Source organism: Protopterus annectens, chromosome 6.part1 (genome assembly GCF_019279795.1).
Source record: "Protopterus annectens isolate FY-2018-M chromosome 6.part1, PAN1.0, whole genome shotgun sequence".
Lineage (NCBI taxonomy): Eukaryota > Metazoa > Chordata > Ceratodontiformes > Protopteridae > Protopterus > Protopterus annectens.
This window is the reverse complement of record NC_056738.1, coordinates 290,652,484-290,674,779: the sequence shown is the minus strand read 5'-3', so window position 1 is coordinate 290,674,779 and position 22,296 is coordinate 290,652,484.

The following is a 22,296-nucleotide window of genomic DNA, read 5'->3' as shown; positions in this document are numbered from 1 at the left end:
TCCCTGGTATCAATAGGTTGTACAATAAATAAAGAAAATCCTGTTGATAAGTAAATGGGAATGTGCATAACAGAGAAATAAGTCCCTCATTAGTCTAAACAAGTGAATCAGGGACCTAGTCAAGTGTTTGAAAGCAGACTTTGAGGTAAAAATAGCCTCCACATCTAAGGATAACCATAAGGCATTTTTCAGTTATGTCTGTAATCTTAAGGGCAGTCAGTACCCAACAATTTGCAGAGTCAGTTGTAGATGACATCACCTATACTCAGCTGTAAGATATAGCAAATCTGCTGGCCAACAAATTCAGCTCAAATTTCACCTCCCCTTCACTCCCAGTTCTCCCCCAAGAAATACATTACACCATTCCACTGCTAATTATCACAAAAGAACAGGTTGCCACTGCGCTCTCTAAATCTAAAAACACAGCTTCAGTGAGGCCTGATGATATACCAGGTTGTCTCTTTTTTTGTTTGTGTCTTTCGGCTTTTCCCGGTTAGGGGTCACCACAGCGGAACTCCGGTCCGCTAATGATTGGCAGTAGATTTTTTTACGTGCCGAGTTTGCCAGCCCTGATGCACAACCTTCAATGAAGGTACGCCCATTCACGCATGTCTCCACACAGAAGACGCTCTAGCTGAGAATCGAACGGCACAACATCTTGCTGTGAGGCGACAATGCTACCGCAGCACCACCACCACAGTCTATACCAGGTTGTCTCTAAACAGCTTAAATTGAGACTTAACAGGACCATTAGGATCTCTGTTTAACTAAAGCCTCTGGACTGGCTTTGTCCCAGTAGAGTGAAGGACAGCAACAATCGTCCCTCTGCATAAAGGTAGACCATCTCCTGACCTGGGAAATTACACACCCATAAGTTTGACTAGTCATATGTAAGACCATGGAAAGAATAATCGTGAACCTGATAAACAATGACATAGGAAATCTCCACATACTGGATGCAACACAATTCTGCTTTGTCAAGAGCAGGTCATGTCTACTGAATCTGGTAGATTTCTCCAAGAAAATAACTAAGGCCATGGATGAGGGTAAAAGAGTACATAGTGTCTTCCTCGACCTGGGAAAGGCATTTTTCTCCAGTTCACTCCTGAATTATAAATAAACTCAGAAAACTGGGCATAAATCCATACATCACCAAATGGCTAGCCAATTGGCTCATGGAGAGGACACATCTGGTGAAAGTGGGTGAATCCAGATCCAGGAGGCCAGTTACTAGTGGTGTGTCACAGGGCTCAGTGCTGGGACCACCCCTGTTTAGAATATACTTCTCTGAAGTCAAGGTTAATGCAGAATGCTTCTGGATGACAAAGTTTCCTGGCGACTGCAAGCTAGGAGCAATCACTGAACCCCCCAATAATTTAGATATCCTTCAGGAGGCTCTAGATCAGACAAATGATTGGTGCCACAACCATGGCATAAAACTAAACGTGAAAAAATGCATCATCATACTCTTTGGGAAGTCAAATACCCCTGCAAATTACAACATTAATATCACACCCGTATGAGTAGACAAAGAGGTGAGAGATCTAGGTACACAGATAGATAGTAGCCTGAACTTTGACCCCCATGTGTCCACAATGGTGAGGAAGTCCTTCTATGTGACACAACTTATACGTAAAGGTATGGCATCCAGATCGAAGGAAATTATAGTCCTGATGTACTCAGCCCTCATTAGACCAATAACTGAGTGCAATGTGCGATTTGGCATGTACTTGACTAGGCACTTAGATCAGCTGTGGTTACCTCAGAGTTTCCTCACAAAGAAAATACAGGATGTAAACAACATGACCCATGCAGATTGGCTAAAAGCCCTATCCCTTTACTCTCTCTCCTACTGGCTAGGGTGACCTATGCCTGACCTAAAAGGCACTCACAAATCCAGCCCAGATGGAGCTGCTACATATCCATAAGTTAAATAGCATGAGGGCCACCCAATCTAGGGATCTAAATTTAGTCAGTGACTCAAACAAAACATGCTGGAGACACAGATATGTGTCTCAGGGATGGCCCCTTCTTTGGAACAGGCTTGCTATTCACATTAAGCAAAGCCCTTCCCTAGCCCTCTTCAAATGCAATTTGGATCAATGGATGGAGAATCTCAAATTCAAAGCTAGGGTAGTGTCTATGTCCCTTATGGACAGGGGCAATCTCTAAGATACTCAATGCATAGGCACAAATCCATGCCATCCTTCGGCTCCTATGGGCCCTATATATATATATAAAATTGGGTTTTATTGGCTTGTAAGGGTTCTTAAACCATTAGCCTAGTAATCTCCTATGAACCTGTTAATTGTGTGAGCCCAAAGTATGCAGCAGTGGATTTATTTCTTTGTCCATGGAGTTAGGAAAAAATAAGGCAGTGGCAGATATTGGAATGTTTAGAAGTGGGGAGTGCAGTCTGAAATGTAGGCCATGGGGGTGTGCTACTGGTGAGGGGCTGTTGAAAGTTCATCTTCATATGCCCTGACAGCATATGTGTGGAAAGGACATGTTGTATTGAGATAGCGTTATGTGCACTTTCTTGCTGTTACTTCACTCATAGTTTAAAGTGCTAGGATTCAAGCTCCTTCATTGGTAACCCTCATAATGTCACAACTGATGGCATCCTGCCACCTGGAGATCTCAATCTAAGCAGTGGTGTCATGCTGTCATTAATCTAGTGTCAGTGATGCCATCCTTCCATCACTATGAGCATGCACACTCCTGCCTTTCACCCTTTACCTCCTACCTGGATTATATGGATTAGTGTGTTGCATATTGAGAGAGTCCCTTCTTCCAAAGGTATAAACCAGCAACTGCTGTTCATTTCATTTCTCTCTAGATTGCAACCTACTGCCCACTGAGTTAATCTAACCTGGGTCAGTGGCACTGCAGATAACAGAAACTCTACAGTGGCTTCATGAGACAGCAACCCCCCCCCCCCAACATACACTATTTTGTAAGTCCTCATGTCCTGGATTTAACTACCTGGATTACTCAACCTTCCACTTTTACAGTGAATGGTCGAATTACCACCGAGTATGTAATGAGGCACCATTGAAAGTTTACAGAACTACAAAGGCATAAGGTGTAAAGCCCAATGAATAGCTATCAGCCTGACTGCCTTATCACAAGAAACAGTGCTGCTGAAAAAAGTTTACAGACATCTGCACTTCAAAGTGAATGGGTAGGTGGGTATGGCTGTTGACCAAAAGGCAATGGAGGTGAAGGTATAAAAATAAAGTAATGGGCTCCACATTACGAAATGCTCAATTGAGAAAAATGTGCTGGTGGAATACATTCAAAAAAGTGTAATATATTTCATTGAGGATATTCTTTTTTGTGAACACAGTAACATGTCATGTATGGCATGAATAAAAAGACCATAATCAGAATGACAGTGTACAGTTGTAAGTATGCTCATAATGCACTGATGTTCAGACTGTAAATAGCCTTGTAAGTCAGCTAAAGAGAAAGATTTAGGTACATGTTAGTCATCTGCCTTGTCAAAAGATGATTTCTGCATGTATCATGTATATCTAAAAAAAAACCTAATCATTCTTTTTGTTCTTAAATACTCAGCTATTCTCATATCTTCAATTTCATAGACTTTTTTCTTTGTCTCTTCATGCAAGGTTCAAAAACTGATTTATGGCTTAGCTGTGTAGAACTACTACTTCTTTCGGCTGCTCCCATTAGGGATCACTACAGCAGATCAACTGTTTCCATTTCTTCCTGTCCTCTGCATCTTGCTCTGTCACACCAACCACCTGCATGTCCTCTCTCACCACATCCATAAACCTTATCTTAGGCCTCCCTCTTTTCCTGTTACCTGGCAGCTTCATCCTTAGCATCTTTTTCCCAATATACTCAGCATCCCTCCTCAGCACATGTCCAAACCAACATAATCTTGCCTCTCTGGCTTTGTCTCCAAACCTTCCAACCTGGGCTGACCCTCTAATATACTTATTCCTAATCCTGTCCATCCTCGTCACACCCAGTGCAAATCTTAACATTTTCAACTCTGCCACATCCAGCTCAAACTCCTGCCTTTTTGTCAATGCCACTGTCTCCAACCCATATAACATAGCTGGTCTCACTACCTTCTTGTAGACCTTCCCTTTCACTCTTACTGGTACTCGTCTGTCACAAATAACTCCTGACACTCTTCTCCACCCACTCCATCCTGCCTGTACTCTCTTCTTCACCTCTCTTCCACACTCACCATTACTCTGAACTGTTGATCCCAAGTACTTAAACTCATCCACCTTCACCACCTCTACTCCCTGCATCCTCACCATTCCGCTATCCTCCCTTTCATTCACACACACACAACGATAAAAAAAAAAATCATCATTATCATCAACCCCCCTTTTTTCCCCGTTTTCTACATGGGGTCAGGGTTTTGCATCAACTATTGCCATCTCTATCTATTCAATACCATGGTCCTGCCTTCTTTGACACTCATGCCTGGCTGCCACAGGTGTTCTCTCACACAATCCATCCACCTCTTTGCTTGATGCCCTCATTTCCTCTTGCCTTCTTCCTGTCTGTCCCAAATCATCTTTACCTTTTTTTCCTTCACATGTGCCCAAACCACCATAATCTGTTCTCTTTGATCTTTTCCACAAGTGGAGCTACTCTGGCTTCTGATCTTATGTCACTTCTTCTTCAGTCCCATAGTGTGCATCCTACCCCCCATCTCAAGCAGTTCATCTCCATCATCTCTACCTTTCTCAAGTGTTCTCCCTTTATTGCCCAGATTTCTGTACCATACAGTAGTACTGGTTGCACCTCTGTTTTGCACACCTTACTTTTCAGCTTCTTTGGAATTCTTCTGTCATATACTGCACCTGATATTCTGTGCCAGTTGGCTGCAGCCCCTCTGACTCTAGCTTTGACCTCTTCATCCAGACTTCCCTTCTCCTCAACCACCCCCCCCCCCCAGATACATGAAGCTGCTAAGCTGTTCCACTATTTTCCCTTCTATCTCAATTCTTATTTTCTTCTTATTTTCCTCATGTGGTCCCATTACAGCTGTCTTACATGTACTCAGTTTCATCCTATGTACATTCAGTTTTCCACCCCATTCCCCATCCCTTGCTGAAGTTCTTGCTGAAAGTCTGCCTGTAATGCCCCATCTTCTGCATACAACAACATCATTGCTGATCTGTCCCTTCTGACCTATTTCCTAATGGAGTCCATCACCAGTATGAATAGCAGTGGGCTCAAACATGTACCCTGAGGCACACCAACTTCCAATGGGTACCCCTCTGTAAGACCAAGCACTGTTTATACTTGAGTCATCAGGTCCTTGTATATCACTTGCACTAATTCTACCAATGTTTCTGCGACTTCAGACCATAGTAACACTGCCCATATCATCTTCCTGTTGAACTTGTCATATATTTTCTGCAAGTCTAGGAATGTCCAGTTGAACTCTTTCTTCATCTCTAGCTTTTTCTCAACTATGTGTCTCACTTCAAACATCAGGTAAATTGTGCTGAATCTTGATCTGAATCTGAACTGCTCATTTTCCATCTTACTGTCTACTACTCTACATATTCATTTATCAATCACCCCTTCAGAGCTTTCATGCAATGCGACAGGAGTTTGATACCTCTGTACTGTCAACATTTGTGAATGTCCCCTTTGTTTTTCACTCATCCAGGAAATGTCATTCTCTGTACACTACTATGAGTACCCTCAGAAGCATTTTCTCCCATCTCTCACCCAGCATCTTTATCATATCTGCTTTTATCTCATCTGAACTTGCTGTTTTCCCCAACTTCATTTTCCTTAGTGCTATTCTTACTTCTTCTATGATGGGCTCCTCCTTTTCTCTCATCATAGACTGTGTCTGGGCCCATACAGTTTCTGTGGGGTTTTCTTCATTCAGAAGCTGCTGGAAGTACTACTTCCATCTGCCTTTGATGTCCCTTGGACAGGTGAGCAGGTTGTTGCTAGCATCCCTTATGAAAGCTTTCTGACTATCTTCTTTATCTTGTTTTCTTTGCCTAGGAATCTGATAGAGTTTATTTGTGCTGTCTACTAACTTACTTTCCAAGAGCTTTTTTGTTAGCCAACCTGTATTCTTTCCTAGTCTGGTCATCTTTTCTATCTCCCACTTTTTTCTGCACTCCTTCTCTTTTTCTCTCTTTTGATGGCTTCCTGAACTTCTCCATTGCATCACAAGCTTTCCTTATGTACCTTATTTCCATACCTGACGTGGCCACATATCTGTTCTGTACTCCTCACAAATGCTATTTTGAGGTGCTGCCATTATTCTTCAACTTCATCTCTTTCCTCTTCTTCTTGAGGTGCTAGGGCCCTGAGAAATTCCTTGTGCTTTCTCTCCAGTCACCTTCCTGGTCTTCTGCCTGGTCTCTGTTGAACATACAGCCTTCTCTGCCCACTGCTTACAGCTGTTTGTGACAACTAGTGGATTATGTTGTGGGCCAACTGCTGAACTGGGGATGTCTTTGCAATCACTGATTCTACCTCAATGTCCTTTCCTTTCTAGGAGGAAGTCTACCTGAATTGCATGTTGGCAACTATTTTATGTGATCCTTCTGAACCATGTGTTGGCTACTGTGAAGTCATTTGCCAGACAAACATCTAGAATAGCCCCTGCTTCTTTATTCATGTCATCCCACCCATGTGGACCCAGGCAGTCCTCATATCCTGTTCTGTCTGTCCTGATATGTGCATTCAAGTCACCCTTTATTAACATGTATTCATGTTGTCCTGCTTTATCTAGTAGGTCCTGCAACTGCTGCCTGAATGCACTCTTTTCCTCACTATCACAACCCTGCTGACCACAACCCAGATGGCCCAAGTTCAACTAACATCACTTGAGCTGGAAAAACACTGGTGTGGGAGGATAGGAGTGAGTGGCTGGCCCCACCTTCCCCAAGTTTGGTGGTTAAAGTGGTAGTTCCAGATAGCCAGTCAGAAACAAGCAACTGAATGCTTGTGCAGGACTGAATTTGCCTTGACCAGAGACACTGGTTTTGCAATCCTAAGCTGGTGACAGTAGTGTGGGCACTATCACTGAAAACAATTTATTTTAAGTTAATGTTCATTCATTTGCATGAAAACTTAATTTTCTAAGGAAAATTTTCAGCATCGGTAATGATGTCACCATAGCATATGCTGAGCTATTTAAAAAATCACAGCACAGCCATATTGACAGCTGTATAGAGCAAGTTGTGTCCACTCATATTAAGAATACGACAGACTCAATAGTAATTGATTATACAACAAAAGAAAAAATCTTGATCAAGCGTAGGTGGAACAAAGCAGTGAATACTAAAAGCCCCCAAACCAATCTAAACAGGCAACGAAGAGGGTTATTTAATACTTCAAAGGCTGAATTTGAAAATAAAATAGCTTGTCAGGCAAAGGACAACCACAAAGCATTCTACAGCTATATCTGTAGCCTCAGGGGAATTACACGGCAATGCACAGAACGTATTGAAATGACATCACCCACACTGAACCATAGGCCATTGCCAACCTTTTAGCTGACAGGTTCAGCTCAAATCTCCCTCATTTCCACCACAATAGTCCAAAGAAAATACTGCATAACACAATCCCCCAACTATTACTAGGGAACAGGTCATAGATGCACTTTCCAAAATCAAAAACACTGCATCAATTGACCCCAATAACATCCTGGGATGCTTAATAAATAGCATAAAGCATGACCTGTCTGGTCCACTTGAATTACTTTTCATCTGTAGCATGCAGTCTAGTCTTGTACCAAAGGAATGGAAGATGGTTACAGTCATTCCCCTGCACAAAGGAGGTACAACCACTGATCCAGGTAACTAAAGGCCATTAAGTCTAACCAGCCTCATATATAAGGCCATGAAAAGAATCATCATGGACATGATAAATGAGGACATAGTTTACCTGCACATTCCTTATTAAAGGAAGTTCATGACTATTAAATCTGGTGGACATTTTTGAAAAGGTCACCAAAGCATTGGATGAAAGCAAGACTGTGCAAACAGCTTACCTCGACCTGCCCAAGGTCAAGGCTTTTGATACAATACCCCACACAGGCATTATAGACAAGCTCACTAATTTAGGTATAAACCCATTTATCACCCACTGGATAGCCAACTGGCTCACTGATAGAACCCAGGAGGCCAAAATAGGTGAGGCTACCTCCACCAAGAGGCCGGTCACTAGCAGAGCCCCCATGGCTTGGTACTGGGCTCACTCTTTTTTAGCATCTATTTCTCTGAAAAGGAAGCAAATGCTGAAGGTTTATGGCTGGTTTATGGCCATTTCACACTGAGCTAATCAGAGGAAGTCGGAGGAAGGGCTCTGAGCTAACTAATCTGGGATATGTAACATTAAGTATCCTGTTTTTTGCTTATTTCTGAGTTATTTATAGCACTTTTATTTTACTCACTGTGGGTGAAGTATTGAGTAGATTGTTCTACAATTGTTAAGCATCTGGTTGGGTTTGTTTGTTCGGATTTCCTGCTAGGAGTGTATCATATAACTTGTTTGCATTTAAAAGTATTCTCTAGAGTCTCCTTGATCCTTTATCTGTTTAAACATTTCTGTATTTTTTTCTGCCTAAGTAGTGTTGGTAGTATAGCATTGTCCATATTCAGGCTTGTGTTTTGGGTCTATTTTTTTGTTAGTAGAAGCTGTGTGTCTGAGCACATGTCCCAGGCCATCATAGCTTAGCCAAGGCCAATATAGTATTTCAGTGAAACAAATAGAAACCAACTCAGTAACCACACCTGGATGTGCTGAAAGCTGGATAAACTGCTCGTACACAAGGATGCTGAAAATAGTTTATTACCCCACGAACACAGAAGGTTAAGCGCTTTCAACTGTACATCACAGTCTTCCTCAGAACAAATCATTGATACTCATTTTCCTTTTTATAGTCATATAATTGATTAATTAAGTAATTAAATGGAAAAAAACGCCAAAAACCTTAAAGGCATACATATCAATTCATCTGACAGCAACCTAATCCCTAAAACTGCTATAGATACAAGAAATAAAATTACAATAAAATTGTGCAAACCCCTATACAAGAAAATAGCAAATATTTAATGTGGGACATACTTAAATATTCTAATAATAAAACCAGTTATCTAAATGATATATAAAAATGCACTGTGCTGAATAATAGTAATTTCATATTCATATCTATCTATAAAACTTGTACAAATGTGTAATGATAAAAATTATGCTAAAATGTTTTTATTAAAAATTGTAATAAGAATATTATGGACACAATTTATATATATATATATATATATATATATATATATATATATATATATATATATATATAAATATAAAAATAATAGAGCCTATGTTTGGCCTAATAATAGAACGTCTGAAGATATTAAGACATATCAAGCTGTGAGAAAACAATCTAAAGGCTCCATTAGGGAGGAAAATTTTCAGGGGGGGAGATTTTTTCCAGCACGAAACCCCAACAAACAGTGGTACAGGGCTTAATCGAGGGTGTAATTGAGCAGCCATTTACATCTACATCTCCGTTATGCGATGACTATGGGCTAGGTAGTTTGCCTAATTTATTTCATCAAACTGATCCCAAGGGTAGGAGAATTAATAATACCGAGGAGTCGGACCCCTTGGAAAATTGCTCAGTTATCCAACGACCTAATATAATCACATATGATGGGTTTAAAGTATTTAATTACACAGAGGTAGATGTAGACACTGACTTTGTTAAACTTTTGAGAAAGGGAATGAAGTTTATTCCAGTGGTTGGATTGAATTTAGTGGACAACATTAAGGAAGTTAAGATGTATTGCAGAAGACTTAACTTAGCTCTTCAGTTTGATAAAAATGATTCAAAGGAAATGAAAAATATTGGTGTAGCGGGTACAGATCTTATAAAGAAAAGTACATATATTCCCGTGACCAATCCACAAGTACTGAATTTTGAAAAATTGGTCTGTAATGATATTTATTGGACATATAATAATTTGAGGAAGGATAGGAATAACTTGACCAATATAAATGATAATCTCACATCAATAGAAAGAGAATGTTTATTCAAGATCATGTGTAATAAAGACATAAGAATAATGAAGCCTGATAAGGGAGGTGCGGCAGTAATTTTTTATACAGATGAATACAATCAGGGCATTCATAACCTCCTTTATGAATCAGGCAACTATGAAAGTGTATCCATCAATCAAATTAACATTGGTCACAAGAGAATAGATTTGAGCATAGAAGAGTATCTTATAGATAATAGGATATCTAATGATACATATTCATTTTTGAAAACAGACCATCCAGTGTTGGCGAAAATGGTAGGAATTCCCAAGGTACACAAATCTTTAGAGAATCCACCTTTTCGACCTATTCTTTCAGGATCCAGGTCCAAAACCTTTAATATAGGGAAGCTGATAGACCGATGGCTAAAAAATATTTATAACATTATTCCACACATCATGAAGGATTCATGGAAATTCCTGGGGGAGTTAACAAGGGCTAAATGGAGCCCTAATTTAATTTACCTTCCCATCGATGTTATGGATTTGTTTTCCAGCATCCCCAAAGTTGAAGGTCTGGAATTTTTTGAAAGTAGTTTGAGAAAATATTCAGGTTTCTCTTGGGACAAGATATGTTTAATTTGTGATATGATGTCCCTGGTACTTGACCACAATTATATATTGTTTCAGGGGGAATACTTCAGACAAACCAAGGGAGTGGCAATGGGAGCAGCTTGTGCTCCCATTTTCGCGAACTTGGTTATGTTAGAATGGGAGTCTGAATTTGTATTTAAAAGTGAATTTTATTCTGATATAGTATATTATGCCAGATATTTGGATGACATATTTATTTTATGGAATGCATCCGTGGATAGATTATATGAATTTATGGACTTTCTTAACAAAACAACAGAATTTTTGAAATTCACACATAATTATAGCTATACTGAAATTCCATATTTAGATATATTGCTTAGTCATGATGAGGAAAGTTTTATTTCAAAAGTGTACAGAAAACCCATGTTCTCAAATGATTACATTCATTATACTAGTAACCATCCCCCACATGTTTTTAAAAACGTGGTAAAAGGACAATGCATTCGAGCCGCAAGGATGTCATCCACAAAGGATATCATGGAGACTGAACTAGGGCTCATAAAGAATTTATTCCTAAGTCGTGCCTACCCAGAAAATATGGTCCTTGATGTTATAAAATACGTACAGAATGAGTGGGGCTATAAGTACTTACCATTATTAGGTCGTTATAATTTGGACAAACAGAGCCGGGGAAAGAATATAGTGGAAGAATATGTGTACTGATGTACACACCTCATACTTATTTACTAAGAGAAATTTTGCAAAGACACTGGGAAGTAATAACATCAATGGATGTAGAACAAAAACTAGGTAAATTTCCCAAATGTGTCTTTAAGACAGCTCCCAATATGAAGAGAATACTGGAAAGAGCGAGTTATAAAAAGGAAGAAGTGGATAGATATAAAGGTACATCTAAATGTGGAAGATGCCAACAGTGCAAATATATTAATGAAGCCAGGACTATTAGGTTAGATGATATTAACCATACTATCATTAAATGTAGGACGGGTAATTGTAATACGAAACAGGTGGTCTATGCAGCTGTATGTAAAAAATGCAATGCGCACTATATTGGAAAAACTGAAAGACAACTGAAAAAACGAATATATGAGCATCAATACAAAATACAGAAAAGTGATACCAAAAATGCTTTGTATAGACACATCTCAGAGAAAGGGAATGATCATGGCTTCATATTTGCAATTATTGATCAGATTACCAGTATACCATTTGGAGGGAATTGGAAAATGCAGCTGGCACAATATGAAAGTAGGTGGCAAATCTTTACTGATTCCACTAGAAGACCTGGCTTAAATGAATTTATTAGTATAAAACCTTTTTTAGCCCTTCCTTAAGGTTTAATGTTTTATGTATAGTATTTTTGTACATGAATTTGTGTCCATAATATTCTTATTACAATTTTTAATAAAAATTTTTTAGCATAATTTTTATCATTACACATTTGAAGTTTTATAGATAGATATGAATATGAAATTACTATTATTCAGCACAGTGCATTTTTATATATTATTTAGATAACTGGTTTTATTATTAGAATATTTAAGTATGTCCCACATTAAATATTTGCTATTTTCTTGTATAGGGGTTTGCACAATTTTATTGTAATTTTATTTCTTGTATCTATAGCAGTTTTAGGGATTAGGTTGCTGTCAGATGCATTGATATGTATGCCTTTAAGGTTTTTGGCATTTTTTTCCATTTAATTACTTAATTAATCAATTATATGACTATAAAAAGGAAAATGAGTATCAATGATTTGTTCTGAGGAAGACTGTGATGTACAGTTGAAAGCGCTTAACCTTCTGTGTTCGTGGGGTAATAAACTATTTTCAGCATCCTTGTGTACGAGCAGTTTATCCAGCTTTCAGCACATCCAGGTGTAGTATTTCAGTGAGAGTGAATTGTTTGTGGCCATTGGCTGACTGGAGATGCCTGGACTACACCTTGGAGTAAGCACCTCATTGGTTCTTTCAAGCTTTTTTAAAGTTGTTTCAGGTTTCAAGTTTGTTACTAAAGAAGTTAACTTGTGACTGTTTCTGCCATTTCACACTGAGCTACTCGGAGGAAGTTAGAGGAAGGGCTCTGAGCTAAATAATCTGTAATATATAATATTAAGTATCCTGTTTTTTGCTTATTTCTGAGTTATTTATAGTACTTTTATTTTACTCACTGTGTGTGAGGTATTAAGTAGAATTTTCTGCAATTGTTAAGCATCTGGTTGGGTTTGTTTATTTGTTCTGATTTCCTGCTAGGAGTGTATCATACAAATTGTTTGCATTTGAGAGCATTCTCTAGAGTCTTCTTGATCCTTTATCTGTTTAAACATTTCTGCAGTTTTTTCTACCTAAGTAGTATTGTTTGTGCAGCATTGTCCATATAAAGGCTTGTGTTTTGGGCCTAGCTGTTTGTTAGTAGAGGCTGTGTGTCTAAGCACATGTCCCAGGCCATCATAGCTTAGCCAAGGCCAGTATAGCATTTCAGTGAGAGTGAATTGTTTGTGGTCATTGGCTAATTTGGGTTGCCTGGACTACACCTTGGAGTAAGCACCTCATTGGTTCTTTCAAGTTTTTTTTAAAGTTGTTTCAGGTTTCAACTTTGTTACTTTAGAAGTTAATTTGTGACTGTTTCTGCCAATTCACACTGCGCTAATCAGAGGAAGTCGGATGAAGGGCTTTGAGCTAACTAATCTGTGATATATATACATTAAGTATCCTGTTTTTTGCTCAATTTTTGAGTTATTTATAGCACTTTTATTTTACTCACTGTGTGTGAGGAATTAAGTAGAATTTTCTACAATTGTTAAGCATCTGGTTGGGTTTGTTCTGATTTCCTGCTAAGAGTGTATCATATAACTTGTTTGCGTTTAAAAGAATTCTCTAGAGTCTTCTTGATCCTTTATCTGTTTCAACATTTCTGCAGTCAAGTCTACCTAAGTAGTGTTGGCAGTGTAGTATTGTCCATATTCAGGATTGTTTTTTGGGTCTAGTTGTTTGTTAGTAGAGGTTGTGTGTCAGACAAAATGTCCCAGAACATCATAGCTTAGCCAAAGCCAGTATAGCATTTCAGTGAGAGTGAATTGTTTCTGGTCATTTGCTGACTGCGGTTGCTTGGACTACACCTTGGAGTAAGCACCTCATTGTTTCTTTCAAGCTTGTTTTAAAGTTGTTTCAGGTTTCAACTTTGTTACTTAAGAAGTTAACTTGTGACTGTTTCTGACATTTCGCACTGAGCTAATCGGAGGAAGACGGAGGAAGGGCTCTGAGCTAACTAATCTGTGATATATAACATTAAGTATCCTGTTTTTTGCTTATTTCTGAGTTATTTATAGAACTTTCATTTTACTGACTGTGTGTGAGGTATTAAGTAGAATGTTCTAAAATTGTTAAGCATCTGGATGGGTTTGTTTGTACTGATTTCCTGCTAGGAGTGTATCATATAACTTGTTTGCATTTAAAAGCATTCTCTAGAGTCTCCTTGATCCTTTATCTGTTTCAACATTTCTGCAGTTTGGTCTACCTAAGTAGTGTTGGTAGTGTATCATTGTCCATATTCAGGCTTGTGTTTTGGGCCTATTTGTTTGTTAGTAGTGGCTGTGTGTCTGAGTACATGTCCCAGGCCATCATAGCTTAGCCAAGGCCATTATAGCATTTCAGTGAGAGTGAATTGTTTGTGGTCATTGGATGACTGGGGTTGCCTGTACTATTCCTTGGAGTAAGCACCTCATTGGTTCTTTCAAGCATTTTTTAAAGTTCTTTCAGGTTTCAACTTTGTTACTTAAGAAGTTAACTTGTGACTGTTTCTGCCATTTCACACTGAGCTACTTGGAGGAAGTCAGAGGAAGGGCTCTGAGCTAACTAATCTGTGATATATAACATTAAGTATCCTGTTTTTTGCTTATTTCTGAGCTATTTAAAGCACTTTTATTTTGCTCACTGTGTGTGAGGTATTAAGTAGAATTTTCTACAATTGTTAAGCATCTGGTTGGGTTTGTTTGTTCTGATTTCCTGCTAGGAGTGTATTATACAACTTGTTCTCATTTAAAAGCATTCTCTAGAGTTTCCTTGATAATTTATCTGTTTAAACATTTCTGCAGTTTTTTCTACCTAAGTAGTGTTGGTAGTGTAGCATTGTCCATATTCAGGCTTGTTTTTTTGGGCCTAGTTGTTTGTTAGTAGAGGCTCTGTCTCTGAGCACATGTTCCAGGCCATCATAGCTTAGCCAAGGCCAGTGTAACATTTCAGTGAGAGTGAATTGTTTGTGGTCATTGGCTGACTGAGGTTGCCTGAACTAGGCCTTGGAATAAGCACCTCGTTCGTTCTTTCAAGCTTTTTTTAAAGTTGTTTCAGGTTTCAACTTTGTTACTTAAGAAGTTAATTTGTGACTGTTTCTGCCATTTCACACTGAGCTAATTAGAGGAAGTTGGAGGAAGGGCTCTGAGATAACTAACCTGTGATATATAACATTAAGTATCCATTTTTTTTGCTTATTTCTGAGTTATTTATAGCACTTTTATTTTACTCACTGTGTGTGAGGTATTACATAGAATTTTCTACAATTGTTAAGCATCTGGTTGGGTTTGTTTACTCTGATTTCCTGCTAGGAGTGTATCATATAGCTTGTTTGCATTTAAAAGCATTCTCTAGAGTCTCCTTGATCCTTTATCTGTTTCAACATTTCTGCAGTTTTGTCTACCTAAGTAGTGTTGGTAGTATAGCATTGTCCATATTCAGGCTTGTGTTTTGGGCCTATTTGTTTGTTAGTAGAGGCTGTGTGTCTGAGCACATGTCCCAGGCCATCATAGCTTAGCCAAGGCCTTTATAACATTTTAGTGATAGTGAATTGTTTGTGGTCATTGGATGACTGGGGTTGCCTGGACTATACCTTGGAGTAAGCACCTCACTGGTTCTTTCAGTCTTTTATTAAAGTTGCTTCAGGTTTCAACTTTGATACTTAAGTAGTTAACTTGTGACTGTTTCTGCCATTTTGCACTGAGCTAACCAGAGGAAGTCGGAGGAAGGGCTCTGAGCTAACGAATCTGTGATATATAGCATTAAGTATCCTGTTTTTTGCTTATTTCTGAGTTATTTATAGCACTTTTATTTTACTCACTGTGTGTGAGGTATTAAGTAGAATGTTCTACAATTGTTAAGCATTTGGTTGGGCTTGTTTGTTTCTTCTGATTTCCTGCTAGGAGTGTATCATATAACTTGTATGCATTTAAAAGCATTCTCTAGAGTCTTCTTGATCCTTTATCTGGTTCAACATTTATGCAGTTTTGTCTACCTAAGTAGTGTTGGTAGTGTAGCATTGTTCATATTCAGGCTTGTGTTTTGTGCCTAGCTGTTTGTTAGTAGAGGCTGTATGACCAAGCACATGTCCCAAGCCATCATAGCTTAGCCAAGGCCAGTATAGCATTTCAGTGAAAGTGAATTGTTTGTGGTAATTGGCTGATGGGGGTTGCCTGGACTACGCCTTGGAGTAAGCACCTCATTGGTTCTTTCAAGCGTTTTTTAAAGTTGTTTCAGGTTTCAACATTGTTACTTAAGAAGTTAACTTGTGACTGTTTCTGCCAATTCACACTGAGCTAATCAGAGGAAGTTGGAGGAAGGGCTTTGAGCTAACTAATCTGTGACCTATAACATTAAGTATTCTGTTTTTGTGCTTATTTTTTAGTTATTTATAGCACTTTTATTTTACTCGGTGTGTGTGAGGTATTAAGTAGAATTTTCTAGAATTGTTAAGCATCTGGTTGGGTTTATTCTAATTTCCTGCTAGGAGTGTATCATGTAACTATTTTGCATAAAAGCATTCTCTAGTGTCATATTGATCCTTTATCTGTTTAAACATTTCTGCAGTTTTTCTACAAAAGTAGTGTTGGTAGTGTAGCACTATCCATATTTAGGCTTGATTTTTGGGCCTAGTTGTTTGTTAGTAGAGGCTATGTGTCTTAGCAGATGTTCCAGGCCATCATAGCTTAGCCAAGGCCAGTAAAGCATTTCAAGGAGAGTGAATTGTTTTTGGTCATTGGCTGACTGGGGTTGCCTGGACTATGCCTTGGAGTAAGAACCTCATTGGTTCTTTCAAGCTTTTTTTAAAGTTGTTTCAGGTTGCAACTTTGTTACTTAAGAAGTTAACTTGTGACTGTTTCTGCCATTTCACACTGAGCTAATCGGAGGAAGTCGGAGGAAGGGCTGTGAGCTAACTAATCTGTGATATATAACATTAAGTATCCTGTTTTTTGCTCATTTCTGAGTTATCTATAGCACTTTTATTTTACTCACTGTGTGGGAGGTATTAAGTATAATTTTCTACAATTGTTTAGCAACTGGTTGGGTTTGTTTGTTCTGATTTCCTGCTAGGAGTGTATCATATAACTTGTTTGCATTTAAAAGCATTCTCTAGGGTCTCCTTGATCCTTTATATGTTTAAACATTTATGCAGTTTTGTCTTCCTAAATAGTGTTGCTAGTGTAGCATTGTCCATATTCAGGCTTGTGTTTTGGGCCTATTTGTGTGCTAGTAGAGGCTGCGTGTCTGAGCACATGTCCCAGGCCATCATAGATTAGCCAAAGCTATTATAGCATTTCAGTGATAGTGAATTGTTTGTGGTCATTGGATGACTGGGGTTGCCTGTAGTACACCTTGGAGTAAGCACCTCATTGGTTCTTTCAAGCTTTTTTTAAAGTTGTTTCAGTTTTCAACTTTGTTACTTAAGAAGTTAACTTGTGACTGTTTCTGCCATTTCACACTGAGCTACTCAGAGGAAGTCAGAGGAAGGGCTCTGAGCTAACTTATCTGTGATATATAACATTAAGTATCCTATTTTTGCTTATTTCTGAGCTATTTATAGCACCTTTATTTTACTCACTGTATGAGGTTTTAAGTAGAATTTTCTGCAATTGTTAAGCATCTGGTTGAGTTTGTTTGTTTGTTTTGATTTCCTGCTAGGAGAGTATCATATAACTTGTTTGCATTTAAAAGCTTTCTCTAGAGTCTCCTTGATACTTTATCTATTTAAACATTTCTGCAGTTTTGTCTACCTAAGTAGTGTTGGTAGTGTATTATTGTCCATATTCAGTCTTGTGTTTTGGGCCTAGTTGTTTGTTAGTAGAGGCTGTGTGTCTGAGGACATGTCCCAGGCCATCATAGCTTAGCCAAAGCCAGTATAGCATTTCAGTGAGAGTGAATTGTTTGTGGTCATTTGCTGACTGGGGTTGCCTGGACTACGCCTTGGAGTAAGCACCTCATTGGTTCTTTCACGCTTTTTTTAAAGTTATTTTAGGTTTCATCTTTGTTACTTAAGAAGTTAACTTGTGACTGTTTCTGCCATTTCACACTCAGCTACTCAGAGGAAGTCAGAGGAAGGGCTCTGAGCTAACTAATCTGTAATATATAACATTAGGTATCCTGTTTTTTTGCTTATTTCTGAGCTATTTATAGCACTTTTATTTTGCTCACTGTGTGTGTGAGGTATTAAGTAGAATTTTCTACAATTGTTAAGCATCTGGTTGTGTTTGTTTGTTCTGATTTCCTGCTAGGAGTGTAGTATATAACTTGTTTGCATTTAAAAGCATTCTCTAGAGTTTCCTTGATAATTTATCTGTTTAAACATTTCTGCAGTTTTTTCTACCTAAGTAGTGTTGGTAGTGTAGCATTGTCCATATTCAGACTTATTTTTTGGGCCTAGTTGTTTGTTAGTAGAGACTCTGTGTCTGAGCACATGTTCCAGGTCATCATAGCTTAGCCAAGGCCAGTGTAACATTTCAGTGAGAGTGAATTGTTTATGGTCATTGGCTGACTGAGGTTGCCTGAACTAGGCCTTGGAATAAGCACCTCGTCCGTTCTTTCAAGCTTTTTTCAAAGTTGTTTCAGGTTTCAACTTTGTTAGTTAAGAAGTTAATTTGTGACTGTTTCTGCCATTTCACACTGAGCTAATCAGAGGAAGTTGGAGGAAGGGCTCTGACATAACTAACCTGTGATATATGACATTAAGTATCCATTTTTTTTGCTTATTTCTGAGTTATTTATAGAACTTTTATTTTACTCACTGTGTGTGAGGTATTACATAGAATTTTCTACAATTGTTAAGCATCTGGTTGGGTTTGTTTACTCTGATTTCCTGCTAGGAGTGTATCATATAGCTTGTTTGCATTTAAAAGCATTCTCTAGAGTCTTCTTGATCCTTTATCTGTTTCAACATTTCTGCAGTTTTGTCTACCTAAGTAGTGTTGGTAGTATAGCATTGTCCATATTCAGGCTTGTGTTTTGGGCCTATTTGTTTGTTAGTAGAAGTTGTGTGTCTGAGCACATGTCCCAGGCCATCATAGCTTAGCCAAGGCCTTTATAACACTTCAGTGATAGTGAATTGTTTGTGGTCATTGGATGACTGGGGTTGCCTGGACTATACCTTGGAGTAAGCACCTCACTGGTTCTTTCAGTCTTTTTTTAAAGTTCAAAAAACAACCTGCCAAAAAGAGAACACCCACTGAAACGTCTCCAAAGAACTGTAGACAAATAATGTAAAACAAAACAGAGACGCAGACAGCTGTAAAATCCAGGATAGGCCTTTACTGAGTGCAAAACACAAGCGCTTTCACAATCTAGCTTCTTCAGGTGTAACAAAGCACTTAAAACAGACACACCTATATACTCACTGCATATCACATGTCTGAAGTCATATGACTAAGCATCACTAAAGCAAATCCTTTAAAGCTATACTAACATGAATTATATTCTAACTAACTAGATGTAAAAGACAATATTTATACAAGACAATGATAAAAATTACGATGACAAAAAATACTATATTCCTTCGTAAATAAATACATATAAATATGTAGACATTATATATCAATAAATAATATATTTTAATAACCAATTCCTAACCTGCAAAAAACAAATAAATAATTCATATATCAAAGTTTCATATATAAAAACACATATAAACCTATGACTTTATCTGCGAAGAGGCCTCATTTTAAGTTTCGGTCTCAAGGGAATACATTCATTTAGGCCATGTCCTTCTGTACCCATCAATATAGTTATCCACATGGCTTCTACACTTTCTGTCCTGTTGCAGATATCTCCCCTTCTTATATTCTCCTGCAACAGGGCTATGACTCTGAATCTAAAAATGTGGGTCATATCAGTATTCATAACGTGTCTGGCTAAAGCATTCACCTTATTACCCTTCCTAATATTATAGGCATGCTCTCTGATGCGTTCCTTTAAACTCCTATCTGTCTTCCCAACATAGAATTTGGCACATACACAGCAATTGGCTAAGTAAACTACATGTCGGCTCAGACAGTCAGCTCTAATGTCAAAATGAAAATCTCGATCCAAATCTGGATGGTAAAAGCGATCACTAGTGTCTATATACTGGCACCAATTGCAACTGCCACAAGGTCTCGTCCCTCCTCTACCATTGCTCATCTGCCCATCTCTCAGATAACAGAGTCTCCTCTTCAGAGATCTATTGTTCCTGAAACTAAATCTGGGTACTGTGTCCACCAAGCCAGCTACCTCATGATCAGTCAGCAGAATTTGCCAATGTTTCTTAACTATTTCAGTGTACTTGTGTACATCAGCGGTATATTTCAAGGACATCCTAAGTTTATAATTGGTGGATGCCTCTTGTCTTTCACTTCCATGATTAAACTTCCTTGAAAAATATGGCATGGCTTGATCTTTTCTCCTACCTACTGCTTGCGGTACATATTTCCTAAGAGTATTATCATTGTATCCCCTGTCTCCCAAATACACCATCACTTTCTCCACTTCCTTGCTGAAGTCCTCATCTCTCACATTGAGCCTAGAGGCTCTCATCACTTGATTGGTTATTACATTTTTAAAAATATGTGGTGGATGCGCGCTGCTCCTATGCAATAAATGATTTACATGGCAGTCCTTCCTGTATTGTTTGGTGTACACTCCACCTTCAATACATTTAACTATCTCCACATCCAAAAATCCATATTATTTTTTGAAGACCTATGAGTAAATTGTAAAAACAATGTGCTCATGTTTATAAATTCTAAAAAATCAGATAGCTGCTCTTCACTGCCTCCCCACACAATAAAGACATCATCTACAAATCTACGGTAAAAAGGGAGTAAATGAATATAAGGACCTTTCAAAATATATGAATCTTCCCATTTGACCATGACTGCATTGGCGTAGCTATTGGCACAAGATGTGCCCATAGCTACGCCGCTGCATTGCCTGTAGAACTGCTCATCAAATAGAAATAAATTATGCTCTAAAACCAACCCCAACAATGTGAGTAACAAACGTATCTTCTCTGGTGTATATTCCGTATACACCTCTAAAAAGTCCTTCACTGCTGCCAATCCTACTGCATTCGGAATGACAGTAAATAAGGACACAACATCTAATGTGGCAAACATTATATTGGAATCATACTCTTCAACAAACTCATATAAATCCCTTAAAACGTGTTCCGTGTCTTTGAGAACGTACTTATTGCTGTCTAAAACAGGTCTCAAGTGTTTCTCTACGAAAATCGAGACTGGTTCAGTACACCAACCTCTGCTAGAGACAATAGGTCTCATTGGAGGGTTGACAACTGATTTATGCACTTTTGGAAGGCCTTGCAATATGGGTATGGTGGGTTTATGTACCAAAAAATGTTCCAAAAGTTTCTCATCTATCATACCATTTGTAAATAGCCCTTCCAATACCATACGTACTCTTGAAATATAACCTGATACCTGTTCAACTCCTATTATTTCGTAAGAAGAGTCATTCTTTAGACTGGCAGATATACTATTTTTATAACTATCTCTAACACCACTATGAGACCCCCTTTGTCTGCTGGTCTCACAATAATTTGTTCATTCCTTTCTAATTCTAATAACGCTTCTCTTTCCTGTCGTGTCATATTCTGCTTGAAATTATTGTGTGGCTTAAATCCCTGTTTAACATTAGCCTCATATATATCTTGTATGCACAATTTCTCAAAAGCATTGACTAAAACATTACTATTAGGCATGAAAGAGCTGGGTTTGGAAAACCCTACACATTTGCTATTAGCGTCTGCATTATCTTTATACAAAAGTTTCAAGTTTAAATTTCTGGCAAACATCTTAATGTCCAAAATAACTTCTGCATAGCAGGAGTAACTCGTAGGGATAAACGATAGCCCTTTACATAAGACAGATAAATGATAGTCATTCAATAAAAATTTAGATAAATTCAACACTAAGTTCTTTTGTTGTTCATGAATGCCTTTTTTATACTCATCTGATTTTCTTGAGGTTGTTCCCATTTCCTCTTGCCCCTCGTAGTGCTTCTCCCTCTTGACTGTTCTCTGTTGGACTTGAAGCCATATGTTTTCATCGGCAGCGGAAAGTCTATGTTGTACTGTTGTAAAAAATCCCCAGGCAAAGAATCTCCTAAACCATTTCGTTCTTCATGATGAATTTGTGCTGTCGTAACAATGACCTTCCTCCTAGCTCCCTGGTCAACTTGCCCAGTTGTAACATCATCATTGCTCGCTGCTGGATTAATCTCTGTCATCTCCGCCATATTCGTGTTTCCCCTCGTGTCTGGGTCCGTCATCACCGGTGTTACCGCTTCCGTTCTGGTGGCTGACGTCATCACTTCTGGTCTATGTGATGGATCAGTAGAATCACTCTCCCTTGTCTCTC